A 14,149-nucleotide genomic window follows, 5' to 3' on the forward strand; every position below is an offset into this window, starting at 1 on the left:
CACTGAAAACCTTATGAATAATGGCAGAATACCATCAGGTACAGTGTCAGAAAATGAGCACCTCAGGTTAGAAGGCACTCAAAATACAACTGAAGAAAAGCTATCTCCTCAAAATAGAGTTGACCTTAATGACTTGAATGAAGTTAAGCTTTCAGGACCTTTATTGGCTGATGTAGTGGTGGTGGTTATATGCCCTGGAGTCTATTCCGACTCATAGCAACCTTGTATAGGGTCTCTGAGGCTGTAAAACCTTGAAAGCAAAAGCCTTATCTTTCTCCTGTGGAAATTCTGGTAGTTTCGAATTGCTGACTTTGAGGTTGGTATTCCAACTTGTAACTACTACGCTACCAGAGCTCCTTATTTGCTGATGTAGCCTAACTCAAATTAATAGAAACAATTGCAAACACCTAGTAATAATCAGAATGTGGAATGTATGAAGTATGAATAGAAGAAAATTGGAAGTTGTCAGAATTGAAATGGAATGCATCAAGATTGGTGTCCTAGGCATTAGTGAGCTAAAACCAGACAATAATATGGTTTACTGCTCCTGTAAAGATTTAAAGGCTCAGAAACCCTGTACAGGGTCACTATGAGTCAGAACCGACTCCATGGCACATAACAACAACAACAAATGCAGGGAGCAACACATTGAAGAAAACTAATCATAGTTTATTCAAATGTTATTGACTGTCTGTATATACTAAGTGCTTTCATTTACATTTTTTCCTTTAAATCTCACAGATTTTGGAATAGAGTTTATTATTTCTGTTTTTTTTGTTTGTTTGTTTGTTTTTTTTACTAAAGAGAAAGCTGAAGAGAGGTTACACTATGTGTAATAATACAGCAGGAATAAGAACTGAGCCAGAGCTTCTGAACCCAAGCCCTACATCTTTTCCACCACTCCTCATCTTCATTCACAATCCTCATAACCATCATTACTGATAAACATAAAATAAAGCACCAGTAACTCAGAAAGTGGCATTTTACATAATTCCAACTTGCTAGATGTTTTTATTCTGTGAATGGATTCCTTGAAAACTCTTGAAAAATGAAATGTCAAAATTAGTTTATTCTTATTGTAGTGAGTTTATCATACAAAACAATGATAATGACAAAATAGAATGATGGTAGGGTTTAAATTTCAGCACATACTGCAAGGAACTCTGATTTGGAGTTTCCTTGATTTGCTAAATTTCTATGACCATGTTTAAGGGATCCTGGTGTGGTGCTTTGGGATAAGCACTGGACTACAAGGTAGACAATTCAAACCATCAGCTGCTCATCAGAAACCCTATACAGGTTTACTATAAGGTGTAACAGACTTTAAGGCACTTAACAAGAACAAGAAGAAGACGTTTATTTTGGGGATATGACTAGGAAATGTGCTTTTGCCTACGAGGGAGTGTCAGTGTTTGTGATACTATGATTTTCCACAAGCGAGTCAATGTGAGCCTGGGGCTCTTTCTTTAACAAAATCACCAATTTAGGTCCATATGCCCAAGGGAAGATTATCAGGATAGTTAAGGTGGAGGGAAACTTGAAAAAAACAAACTAGAATTACTGTAAGATATTTCACTCAAGATTTAACTTTTCCTGTAAATTGGCAAGTGAATGTAGCATGCATAAAAATTTCCAGTAGTGGTCAGAGTCCAGGGGACCCAGGGTATGTTGCCACTTCCTTTCTCTGACTAGGACATAAATTCTCTCCAAGTCTGGCCTGGTGTATCACTACACCATGGTGAGGTTCATTCCACTCTGTCTTCATCTAGTCCACTTAGGGATGCCCTTTCTGTGCTGCACCTGAGGGTATCTGCCAACCATGCTTCCAGGAACCAGACATAAGCAATCAGATTCAAAAAAACATCAGAAAGAAAAAGTCAAGGAAATAGTTCATGCCTTATAGGACAGAGAAAAGAGGAAGAGACTTGAGTTCACCAACACATCAATACCTTCTCTGTACCTTCCTACGATACCACAAATAACCACCATCAGCACAGAAAGTGACTGGTCTTTTCTGTGTTTTTCCAATTCTCTCTAATCACACAATTAAAGGTGTTCTCTTGAACCACCTAGTTCATCATTATATTGGGGGGAGGGGAAGAATGGGAGCCCAGAGAAGAGAAAGAAAAGTGAATTTTTCATGGAATCAGTAGATGAAAGTCTACTACTGTGATATGTGACTATTACTCCATTGTTTTATTAGGATGAAAACACACTGACTCCTATCTACCTCCCTGTCACTTTCACTCTCTGTGTCTTAATTTTGTTTAGTTCACTAAAGCCATGCCTTAATCAGTTTACTTCTTTATTGATCAAAAATATTATCAATTAGATTTCTGTCAAGATGGCGGACTAGGCAGATACACTATACAGACCCTCTACAACAAAGATAAGGGACACTAAAAGAAATAGACACAGAGGACAATCCTGGAACCCTGAGATTCTGAGGCAATGTGAGAAAAGTAAATTGAATACCTACTGAAAGAAGAAGCTGAGCAGGGGTGGTGAAAGCAGGAGACTAACTGGTGAATATACTGTCAGCCACATGTACAATGGCCATCTTGAACTTTTGTGAGCAGCTTTGGAGAGAGAGACAGATGGCAGCCTGATAGTGCAGATTCACAAAGATGATGGAAAAGCAATTGTGCCTGTACAGCTCAATCTCAACCATACTCCGTGTAGGTCTACCCACTGGACAAGTGCCAATACCAGCTCCTATACCACCTAATCAATGACAGACATCAGCCAACACCAGCCAAACCCACCCTAAACTGAGCTGCACAAATGGTGAAGAGAAAATGGGGTACACATTTCTATTTTCTAATCACACCCACCAGGAGATACATACACCTTTTTATTATCTTCGTCCCCATTGTAACAAATTCCACTCTGACCTTTTACAGGACATATACACATAGTAAGGCAAAGTCCTTTGGTTTTCTGAAAACTAAAGGAAAAGAAAACAAAAATTGAAAAATGAAGGGAAGAGACCATAGATTCAGGCTTCTGAAGTAAAGCAAATGAGCCACCATATACCACTATTTGAAGAAGCTCTGGTAGCGTTGTCAGGTGCCATCGAGTCGGAACCGACTCATAGCGACCCCATGCACAGCAGAGCGAAACAATGTTCGATCCTGGGCCAACCTCACCACTGCTGCCACCCCCGAGTCCATCAATGATGCCACCTGGCCGATCCATCTCGTTGGAGGTCTTCCTCTTTTTCTCTGACCCTCCACCCTACCCAGCATGACATCCTTCTCCAACAACTGTTTCCTCCGGACAACATGTCCAAAGTAGGAGAGACGAAGCTTAGCCATCCTGGCCTCCAAGGAGCACTCTGGCTGCACTTCTTCCAAAACAGATCTATTGGTTCTTTTGGCAGTCCATGGCACCCTCAGTATTCTCCTCCAACACCACAACTCAAAGGCATCAATTCTTCTACGATCCTCTTTATTCACTGTCTGGTAGCGTAGTGGTTACGAATCGGGCTGCGAACCTCAGGGTCAGCAATTTGAAACTACCAGCTGTTCCATGGGAGAAAGATAAGGCTTTCTGCTCCCGTAAAGATTTACAGCCTCGGAAACCCTGTACAGGGTCACTATAAGTCGGAACCAACTCCACGGCACATAGCAACAACAACACCACTATTTGCAGGAGCCAAGGTTGCATGATGGTTAACAGTAACTCTGCAAGAAAAAGAAAAAGACCTAGCAATTTGCTTCTGTAAATACTGCACCTTGTATAAAAATGACTGTGCTTACTGCACAGAAGGAGACTGAAGGAACTGGACACTCTGTCCTTTGGCCACCCTTAACATCTGGAGCAGAACTCACCCTTGTGGCCTAATATTTAGTCAAGAGGTCATTAGATATACAGTGGGGACAACAACATTAGTAAGGTATGTTCACCATGAAATGGTCAACCATTCAAGATCAAAATGGTAATGTTTACTTAAGAACAAAGTTCAGGAGGGCTGGAAAAGAGTGGGGAATGGAAATAAAAACCACAGGAAGGAAATGAGGTAACTATTTCTTATCAATGGAGAAAAGATTGAAGTTGTCAAGGACTCCATTCTTCTTGGATCAACTATCAACACTAATGGAAGCATCAGTCAAGAAATCAAATGACTTATTGAATTAAGCAAGTCTGCTGCACAAGACCTTTTTCTTTTTTTTTACTGGCCAATGATTGTGTTTTATCCTCTTAATATGCCAAACTCAAACGTCATTTTTAGTTAAGGTAAACTGTAACTTGAATAGACAGCAGTATACAAAGAATGATTTCATCACATAGACTATTTTCCATTTAGTCAATTGTTTATAGCTGTCTCAGTTGGGATCGGTGCATTTACATAACTGACTGTGCTTGAGCTTTCTTTGCAAGCAGCTTTAGATCTTGAATACACTTGGCAATTGTCTCCTTTTCCTGCTGTGCAGAGATGCTCCACACCACATTCTTCTCCACTCAGTTTATCATGTGCTCTTGTTCTTTTCGACGCATCATATTCTGCACAGAGATGTGATAATCCAAGCGATTCTTCACCTCTTTGTATCCTCTGTGCAGCCATTCCCAGTAAGTAACCTCCAAGGCAACAGCAATATTATTCCTTTGAACATCAAAGAGGTAATGGTGTTTGTCAACCAGCGCCTGCTGCGCCTTCTCAAGTTCAATTACAACTTGAATGTATTTGATGGAAGTCTGCTTCACCTCTTCTAGGCGGGAATTTTTTGCTCATTGAGTTAATCAACAAACTGTCTAAAAGAGGCACCATATTTTTAAATTACATAGACAAGCAACACCACTGTTGCTATGGTAGAGATTGTTTCTGGGGTAACCACATATAGTTCTTTAGATAGACAATACAAGATAAGTCCAGTTCCGAGCTTATAGAGTCCTGTGACATCGGTTTTAAGATAAAGGAATTGGAAGAATTCTTCAGGGATCAGCCCAAGCCGAACTTTCCCTCCATATTCAGGAAGCGGTGGTACAGGGGCAAGACTTGGCTGCCCTGTGTGAAACATCCTTGTGGCTTGCAACATCCTTAGACCTAGGAGGGCTGTGTTCTTCAAGGAGGGGGCCACTATTGTGGTGGCAGAAAGTACCACCTGGGGTAACGTGGCCAGGGAGGGTCCAGGTGGCAGTCTCAGCATCCCTGTGACCTCGACGGAAGAGTCTTCTAGGGACAGCATCAAGATGGACGGACGCTCCTGCACAAGACCTTTTTAAAGTGTTGAAAGCAAAGATATCAGCTTGAGGACTAAGGTGTGCCTGACCCAAGCCATGGTATTTTCAATAACCTCAAATGCATGCTGCTAAAGCTGGATAGTAAATAAGGAAGACCACAGAAGAACTGATGCTTTTGAGTTCTGGTATTGGAGGAGAATATTGAAAGTGCCATGGGCTGCCAAAAGAACCAACAGATTTATGTTGGAAGAAGTGCAGCCAGAGTGCTCCTTGGAGGCCAGGATGGCCAGACTTCGTCTCTCAAACTTTGGACATATTGTCAGGAGGGACCAGTCACTGGAGAAGGATATCCTGTTTGATAAGTGGAAGATCAGAGAAAAAGAGGAAGACCCCCAACGAGATGGATTGGCCAAGTGGCCGCATCAATGGACTTAAGCGTGGCAACACTAGTGAGGTTGGCCCAGGACCAGGCTGTGTTTTGTTCTGTTGTGCATAGGGTCGTTATGAGTTGGTACCAACTTGATGACACCTAACAACAACAACATTGTTACAGGAAGGGGACTGCTATCATTGAAATGAAACAAAGTATATGATTTGTTGAATGCAAAACTGATAATTTTGTCTGTAAACCTTCACTGCATTCAAAATACAAGGTTAAAAAAAAAAAAAAGTCTACAACTAAGGAAGCCCTATGGTAGTGGTGGTGGTAGTGTGCCACGGAGTCTGTTCCGACTCATAACAACCCTGTACAGGGTGTCTGAGGCTGTATATCTTAATGGGAGCAGATAGCCTCGTCATTCTCCCATGGAACAGCTGGTAATTTCCAACTGCTGACCTTCGGGTTAGCAGCCCAATTCATAACCACTGTACTTCCAGAGCTCCTTAAGGAAGCCCTGTGGCTTCCTATTCTGCCCTAAAGTGTTGCTGTTAATCAAAATGGACTCAATGGCATACAGCAACAACAGAGTGTTTGAGGTTTGTGAAAATACAGATGGGCACATCACTGGTTCTCATTTTGAAAATGAGTCTTGTCTTATACTCTGATGAGTTGGGGACACTGCTCTGGCAGTTCTGTTCATCTCTGAACTACATTTGTAATATTTAGTTGTAGTTGGGAATGCTACTAGTGATTTGCTATGGCCACCTGGCCAAACTACCACGGACTTCGTATTCTGGAGGTTAATAGTTGTGGAATTCCGGGGGGAGATGTTAATCACCATGGTTCTTAGGTTTGTTTCTTAGGTTGTCATCAAGTCCATTCCAACTTGAAAGTGATGAAATCTTCATCAAACTAGCTTAAACCAAAAACATAATTTTTAAATTTGAATGCAGGTATTCCTCGATTTCCCAGAGTCGGCAACTGATACGGTTTCAATAAGCCTTGACCTTATTCTTCCTTAGATGGGCCCAGCTTTCCCTGAGTATATAAATTAAGGATAATGATTGTCTTGCATTATGTCATTTTATTTGTCCAATGGAGCTGTCAGATTTCAGTAGGGAAAACAGTCATCATGAGCATGGTGGGGGTTTACAAAGAATTAAACTGTGCAAAGATATAGAAAGATTTCTCTGAGACTCAAATTTGCCCATGGGGATTGACTCAGGGATCTACTTAGGATGCAATCATAACTAATGAGATGCTGCTCTGAAAATTTGTCAGATTCATAGGAAGAAATTATTCCTCCTTTCTACTGTTGTTGTTGTTATTATTAAGTACCATCAACTCATTTCCGACTTATGGAGACCCTGTATAGGGTTTCTAAGGAGCTTCTAGTAGTCAACTTAACATCAAGAGAGAATAAGTCCAAGAACAGGGCCAACTCAATGAGTCCTGGTGTGGCGTTGTAGGATAAACCACTGGACCACAAGGTTAGGGTTTCAAACTCACCAGCTGCTCCTTGGAAACCCTATACAGAGTTTCTATGAGTCAGAACCAACTCAACAGCACTTACCAACCCAATAAGCCTGTCATACATGGTCAGTATATAATAGCTATGAGTTGGAATCAACTCAACACCAACTCATTTGAGGCTTTTTTGCTTTTTTTTTTCTTTTGTGGATATGGTGATGTGTGTTAATGTGCTAGACTTCATGGTCAATTTGAACGTCATGGTTGGCAGTTCAAGCTCACCAGCCACTCCACGGAAACCCTCTACAGGGTCGCTATGAATAGGAAACGACTCAATGGCACTTAACAACAATAACATATTATTGCTACTAGGATTATTATTATTATCATTACATAGGTTTCCAGTTCGAGTCCTTGCATTTCTCCCCTGTCATCTGCATTTAACATAAAGTATATTAAAGATAGTACTATCTGAAGGTAACAAACTATTTTAAATGACCCCGGGAGCCCCCTTTTTGTATGTCAGTGTCTTCAAACTGAACAACTAGATTGACAGACAACCAGCTGAACTGGAGTCCCTGCTTTCACAAAGAAACAGGATCAAAGCTGCTTAGGAACACTCTTATCTCAAATCTTCTGCATTTTGTTATCCTTTTCATTTCAGTTTCTCCTTGACCTTGAAGATGCCTCTTCACAGCTCTCTGCCTCTCTGCCCTTTTTTCTATCTCATTGCACTCTACAACAAGGAGTATACAAAGACCAGCTAGTTCAAGCCTTCAATATGTTTATACTTAAAAGATCCATAAATGGCATTTCCTTATATCTTCTATTAGTATTGGGATTAACTAAACTTGGGAAGGAATGAATTTGTAGCAACGATCCCTGGTTCTCCAAAATATGAGAAATGAAGATACAGGGAATAGTGAGCAGCAAGTTAATCAGTCAAAGCATATTTATAAAGTCCACAGGGTACAAAGCTATATAACAGCTGTTCTCTATCGCCATTGGGTTTTGACCAAAAACTAGCTTAATATACAACATGTGGACTTTAGAGAGTAATCATTTGCAAGGATTTCTAGATAGCGAGCCCAGTTTAATAGCATTACATAAATAATGAAGGTCACTGAAATATCCTCTCTGGAAAATGTTAGAAACACAACTACAGTGGCTTAGATAAAGTGGATAACTTTCAGAATCTAGTCCAGTACAAGAATAGCATTTTATTCCAAGAGTATCAATCACTTTTCATGCATCTAATGTCATGAAGTAGTCATAGTTTAGTTCAGAAAAGAGGTAGGAGATTTATGTTCACTATTTTTGTCTCCTAGCTAATCAAACCACCACTCATCTGTCCATGTGTTGGACTGTGATGGCTTGCATGTTGCTATGATTTTGAAATCTATGCCATGGGTATTTTAAATACCATAAGGGTCACCCGAGGTGAATAGGTTTCAGATAACTTTCCAGATGAAGACAGACTAGGAAGAAGGAGAGACAGACTACTTCCAAATATTTAGTCACTGAAAACCTTATGGACAGCAGTGGAACACTGCCAGCACCAGCATATTGAATACTGAACCATGATGAAGAGCACCAGAATATTATCAGCTGTAGTGCCAGAAGATGAGCACCTCAAGTTGGAAGGCACTCAAAATATGACTGGGGAAGAACTGATGGCGCAAATGGAGTAAAGCCATTGGGACCTTTATTTACTGTTGGGATACAACTCAAAATGAAGAGAAACAGCTGCCAACAGCCATTAATAAATGAAACATAGAATGTATGAAGTATGATTCCAGAAAAACTAGAAATTGTCAAAAATGAAATGGAATGCATAAGCATCAATATCCTAGGTATTAGTGAGCTTAAGTGGACTGGTATTGGCCATTTTGAATCTGACAATCACATGATTTACTACTCCAGGAATGACAAATTGAAGAGGAATGGCATTACATTCATCATTAAAATGAACATGCCATGGTCTGTCTTGAAGTATAACATGGTTTGTGGTAAGATAATATCCATATACCTACAAGGAGTACCAGCTAATACCACTATTATTCAAATTTATACACCAACCACTAAAGCCAGTGATGACAACATTGAAGAATTCTACGGATTTCTTCAGTCTGAAATTGATCAAGCATGCAATCAAGATGTGTTGATAATTACCGATGAATAGAATGTAAAGGAAGGTAACAAAAAGGAAGGATTAGTAGTAGGAAAATATGTCCTTGGTGCTAGAATTTTGCAAGACTTCTTTAAGGAGCTCTGGTAGTTTAGTGGTTACAAGTTGGGCTATTAACCACAAAGTCAGCAGTTTAAAACTATCAGCTGTTTTGTGAGAGAAAGATAAGGTTTTCTGCTTCTGTAAAGATTTATAGCCTTGGAAACCCTATGCAGGGTCATTATGAGTCATAACTGACTCTGTGGCACACCACCACCACCAATGATTTCTTGACTGCAAATACCCTTTTTGAACAACATTAAAGACAACTCTGGTAGCATAGTGGTTATGAATTGGGCTGTGAGCCTCAAGGTCAGCAGTTCGAAACTATCAGCTGTTCCGCAGGGGAAAGATGAGGCTTTCTGCTCCCGTAAAGATTTACAGCCTTGGAAACCCTGTACAGGGTCGCTATGAGTCAGAACCGACTCCATGGCACATAACCACCATACACATGGAACTCACCAGGTGGAATGCACAAAAGTTAAGTTGATCACATCTGTGGAAAGAGATGGTGGAAAAGTTCCATATCATCAGCCAAAACAAGGCCAAGAGCAGACTGTGGCACAGACAATCAATTGCTCATATGAAAGTTCAGGCTGAAGTTGAAGAAAATTAAAACAAGTCCATGAGAGCCAAAATGTGACCTTGAACATATCCCACCTGACTTTAGAGATCATATGAATAACAGATTGATGCATTAGTCATTAAACACCGAAGATCAGAAGAATTAAGGGATGACATCAACATCATACAAGAAGAAAGCAAAAGGTCATTAAGACAAGAAGAGATTCTGAAACTTGTTCTCCAGTATAGAAATGCTAAAGTAAATTGAAGAAATGAGGAGGTACAAGAGCAGAACAGAAAGCATCAAAGTCCAGCTTGAGAAGATAAAGTCAAATTTAAATGTGCAAGGACCTGAAGTTAGAAAACCAAAAAGGAAGAACAGTCTCAGCATTTCTCAGGCTGAGGGAATTGAGGAAAAAATTGTAGTCTCAACATGCTGTTTTGAAGGATTCTATGGGGAAAATATTGAATGATGCAGAAAACATCAAAAGAAGATGGAAGGAATACACGGTCACTGTACTAAAAAGAAATAGGTAATCATTGCAATAAAACAAATATGATAGGATGAATGTAAAGCTAACGTTCTCCCATGTAAACTATGACAAAATTCACAATAAAAACTTAAATATATATATAAATGGTCTGTGTTCAACCATTTCAAGAGGTAGCATATGACAAAGAGCCAACAACACTGAAGGAAGAAGTCTAAAGTGCATTGAAGGCACTGGCAAAGAACAAGGCAGGAATTGATGGAATACAAATGGAAATCTTTCAACAAACATGCAGCATTGCAGGCACTCTCTCATCTACACCAGGAAATTTGGAAGACAATTACTTGATCAAATGACTGGAGGAAATCAAAATTTGTGTCCATTCCAAAAAGAGGCAACCCAACAGAATGCAGAAATCATCAGACAATATCATTAATGTCACATGCAAGTAAAATCTTGCTCAAGATAACACAAATACAGTTACAACCATACATTGATAGAGAACTTCAAGAGATTCAAGCTGGATTCAGAAAAGGACGTAGAATGAGGGATATCATTGCTAATGTCAGATGTATCTTGGCTGAAAGCAGGGAATACCGGAAGGATGTTTGCCTCTAATTTACTGACTATGAATAGGCTTTCAATTGTGTGGCTCATGACAAGCTATGGCCAACATCTCAGAGAATGAGTATTCCAGAACACTTAATTGTGATCATGAGTCACCTGTACGTAGACCAAGAGGCTATTTTTTAAACAGAGCAAGGGAACACCGAATGGTTTAAAATTAGGAAAGGTGTTCACCAGGGTTGTGTTCTGTCACCATATTTATTCAATCTGTATACTGATCAAATAATCCAAGAAGCTGGATTATATGATGAAAAACATGGCATCAGCATTGGAGGAAGACTTATTAACAGCCTGCAATATGCAGATGATACAACCTTGCTTGCTGAAAGTGAAGAGGACTTAAAATACTGATGAAGATCAAAGATGACAGCCTTCTGTATGGGTTGCACCTTAATGTAAAGAAAACAAAAATCCTCACCACTGGACTATTAAACAATATCCATATAAATGGAGAAAAGATTGAAGTTACCGAAGACTTCATTTTGCTTGGCTCAATCATCAACACTCATGGAAGTAGCAGTCAAGAAATCAAACAATGTATTGCATTAAGCAAATCTGCTGCATAAGACCTCTTTAATGTTTCCAAGAGCAAAGATGTCAGTTTGAGGATTAAGGTGTGCCTGATCTAAGCACTGGTATTTCTCATAATGCCATATGCATGTGAAAGTGAGACAGTATATAAAGAAGACTGTAGAATAATTGATGCATTTGAGTAATGGTGTTGAGGAGAATATCAAAAGTACCATGGACTGCCAAAAGAGCAAAATAATCTGTGTTGGAAGAAGTACAGCCAGAATATGCCTTGGAAGTCAGGATGGCCAGACTTTGTCTTTCATACTTGGGACATATTATCAGGAGGGACCTGTTCTGGAGAAGGACATCATGTTTGGTAGCGTGGCAAGTCCAAGAAAAAGAGGAAGACCCAGGGGAGATTAGCATGGGACTGGACAGTGTTTTGTTCTGTTGTGCATAGGGTCACTATGAGTAGGTGCTGACTCGGTGGAACCTAACAATAACAAGTTAATCAAAAGTCTGTCTCTCTCCCCACACCCTCTTTCTTCCCTTCTTTCTTTCCTATCCTTTACCTCTTCCTTTCCTCCCTTCTCCTCTCCTTTCCTCTTCTTTCACCACCCCAAACTTCAACTCTTTGAAACCCCTCTCTTAAATAGATCTCATTAATGACTTTTTTTTAACGTTTAAACCGGTATTCAAGCTAATATTTATGTATATTTAGTACCTAACATTAAATTAAGTTGTGCTTACCAGTGGTATTCCTAAAGAACCCACACTGACAAGTGTATTTTCATGGGAATTGAAGAGTTTCCTGAGAAAGGAATCATCAAAATGGATCAGTTGTAAATGTTAAATGGCATCGAGTAAGCTCTTACTCATAGTGACCCTATGCACAACAGAATAAACCACTGCCATGTCCTGTGTCATCCTCACAATTGTTATGCTTGAACTCACTGCTGGTATTACTATGAGTCAATCCATCTCTTTGGAGGTCTTCCTCTTTTCACTGACCCTCCACTTTAGCAAGCATGATGTTCTTCTTCAGGAACTGGTCCCTCCTGATGATATGTCCAAAGTCTTGCCATCCTGGCTTCTAAGGAGCACTCTGGCTGTACTTCTTCCAGTACAGATTTAATTGTTGGAAATACGTCTGGTCAAATAATCAAGCCCTGAAGCTGTAAAGGAGAAAAGATTGTATATGTAGTATGGTGTCTTAGGGCAGAGCCATCAGTTCATAACAGTAGCAGAAGTAGTGCACAGCAGAGGTGACAGTACCTAAAGGGACTAGGGGTCCCAAGAGAAGCTCAGTGGATTCTTGGTGGCATCTAATCAGGCTTGCTCTAAAGAACATGTGAAACTATTCACTGGCTGCTACACTTGAGGTAGCAGCAAGTGTCAGTGAACTTGAGGTCAGCATATTTGTAGTCTAAGAAGAGTGAAATTTAGAGAAACATGGGTTATACATATATATTTGACAACTTGTGTATTTCTACAAATCCAATTCCTCCTCTTTTTCTACCCTGGCTACATTGATCAGTTTCCTAAGATTTCAACAACCTCAGGAAGAAGTAACCTGACAACACCTCTTCTCAATAACCCAATAAGCCTGTCATACGTGGTCAGTACGTAATAGCTATGAGTTGGAATCAACTCAACACCAACTGATTTGAGTTTTTTCTTTTGTGGGTGTGGTGATGCAGGTTAATGTGCTAGACTTCATGGTCAATTTGAACCTCATGGACGGTAGTTCAAGCTTACTAGCCACTCCACGGAAACCCTCTACAGGGTCGCTATGAATAGGAAACGACTCGATGGCACTTAACAACAATAACATATTATTGCTACTAGGGTTATTATTATTATCATTACATAGGTTTCCAGTTCGAGTCCTTGCATTTCTCCCCTGTCATCTGCATTTAACATAAAGTATATTAAAGATAGTACTATCTGAAGGTAACAAACTATTTGAAATGACCCCAGGAGCTCCCTTTTTGTATGTCAGTGTCTTCAAACTGAACAACTAGATTGACAGACAACCAGCTGAACTGGAGTCCCTGCTTTCACAAAGAAACAGGATCAGAGCTATAGAATTATTTCAGTTTTTTTTTCAAATGATTCACCAATTTGTTATATCAACTGGGATTCAGGATAATGGCCTTCGGGGCCCAAAACATTAACTAATACTTGTCATGGAATATGACTCCAGGGGTAATAAAAAATGCATGCAAGTTACAGGAGGAAAAAAAAAATTAAATTTCCTACTTGAGTTGGACTTTATGCTTCTTGTAGGTTCCTCTTTTTGTACCTAAGATCTCTGAAAACTAGGGGAGTTGCCAATTTGCCCTATTTGGGAGTGGCAAATAAGTACTGAACTCAAACCCTCTAATTCAGTGCTCATTTTGTGAGAAAATACAAGAAGCTGAAGGATATGGATGAAGCCAGAGGTTTAGTCTCTGTTGATGATAATGAGGTTGATATAGATAAAACAGTCAAGAATCAAAGATTATTGACTCATTGGCTCATTTGATGATAATGAGGTTGATATAGATAAAACAGTCAAGAATCAAAGATTATTGACTCATTGGCTCATCGAATATTAGGGTTAGAAATCTAATGTCCTACTAAAGCAATGGTGCCAGTGTGGATCTCTAATTTTAAAACTACATAAAAGATTCAGTGAAACAAGTCAGTTTA

At 39.7% G+C, this 14,149-nt stretch overlaps 1 pseudogene; it reads right to left on the minus strand.

Moving 5' to 3' along the window:
- Window positions 1–4,347: 4,347 nt before the first annotated feature.
- On the minus strand, window positions 4,348–5,150 carry LOC102823857 (annotated as a pseudogene).
- Window positions 5,151–14,149: the final 8,999 nt, after the last annotated feature.

Source organism: Chrysochloris asiatica, unplaced genomic scaffold (assembly GCF_000296735.1).
Source record: "Chrysochloris asiatica unplaced genomic scaffold, ChrAsi1.0 scaffold00110, whole genome shotgun sequence".
Lineage (NCBI taxonomy): Eukaryota > Metazoa > Chordata > Mammalia > Afrosoricida > Chrysochloridae > Chrysochloris > Chrysochloris asiatica.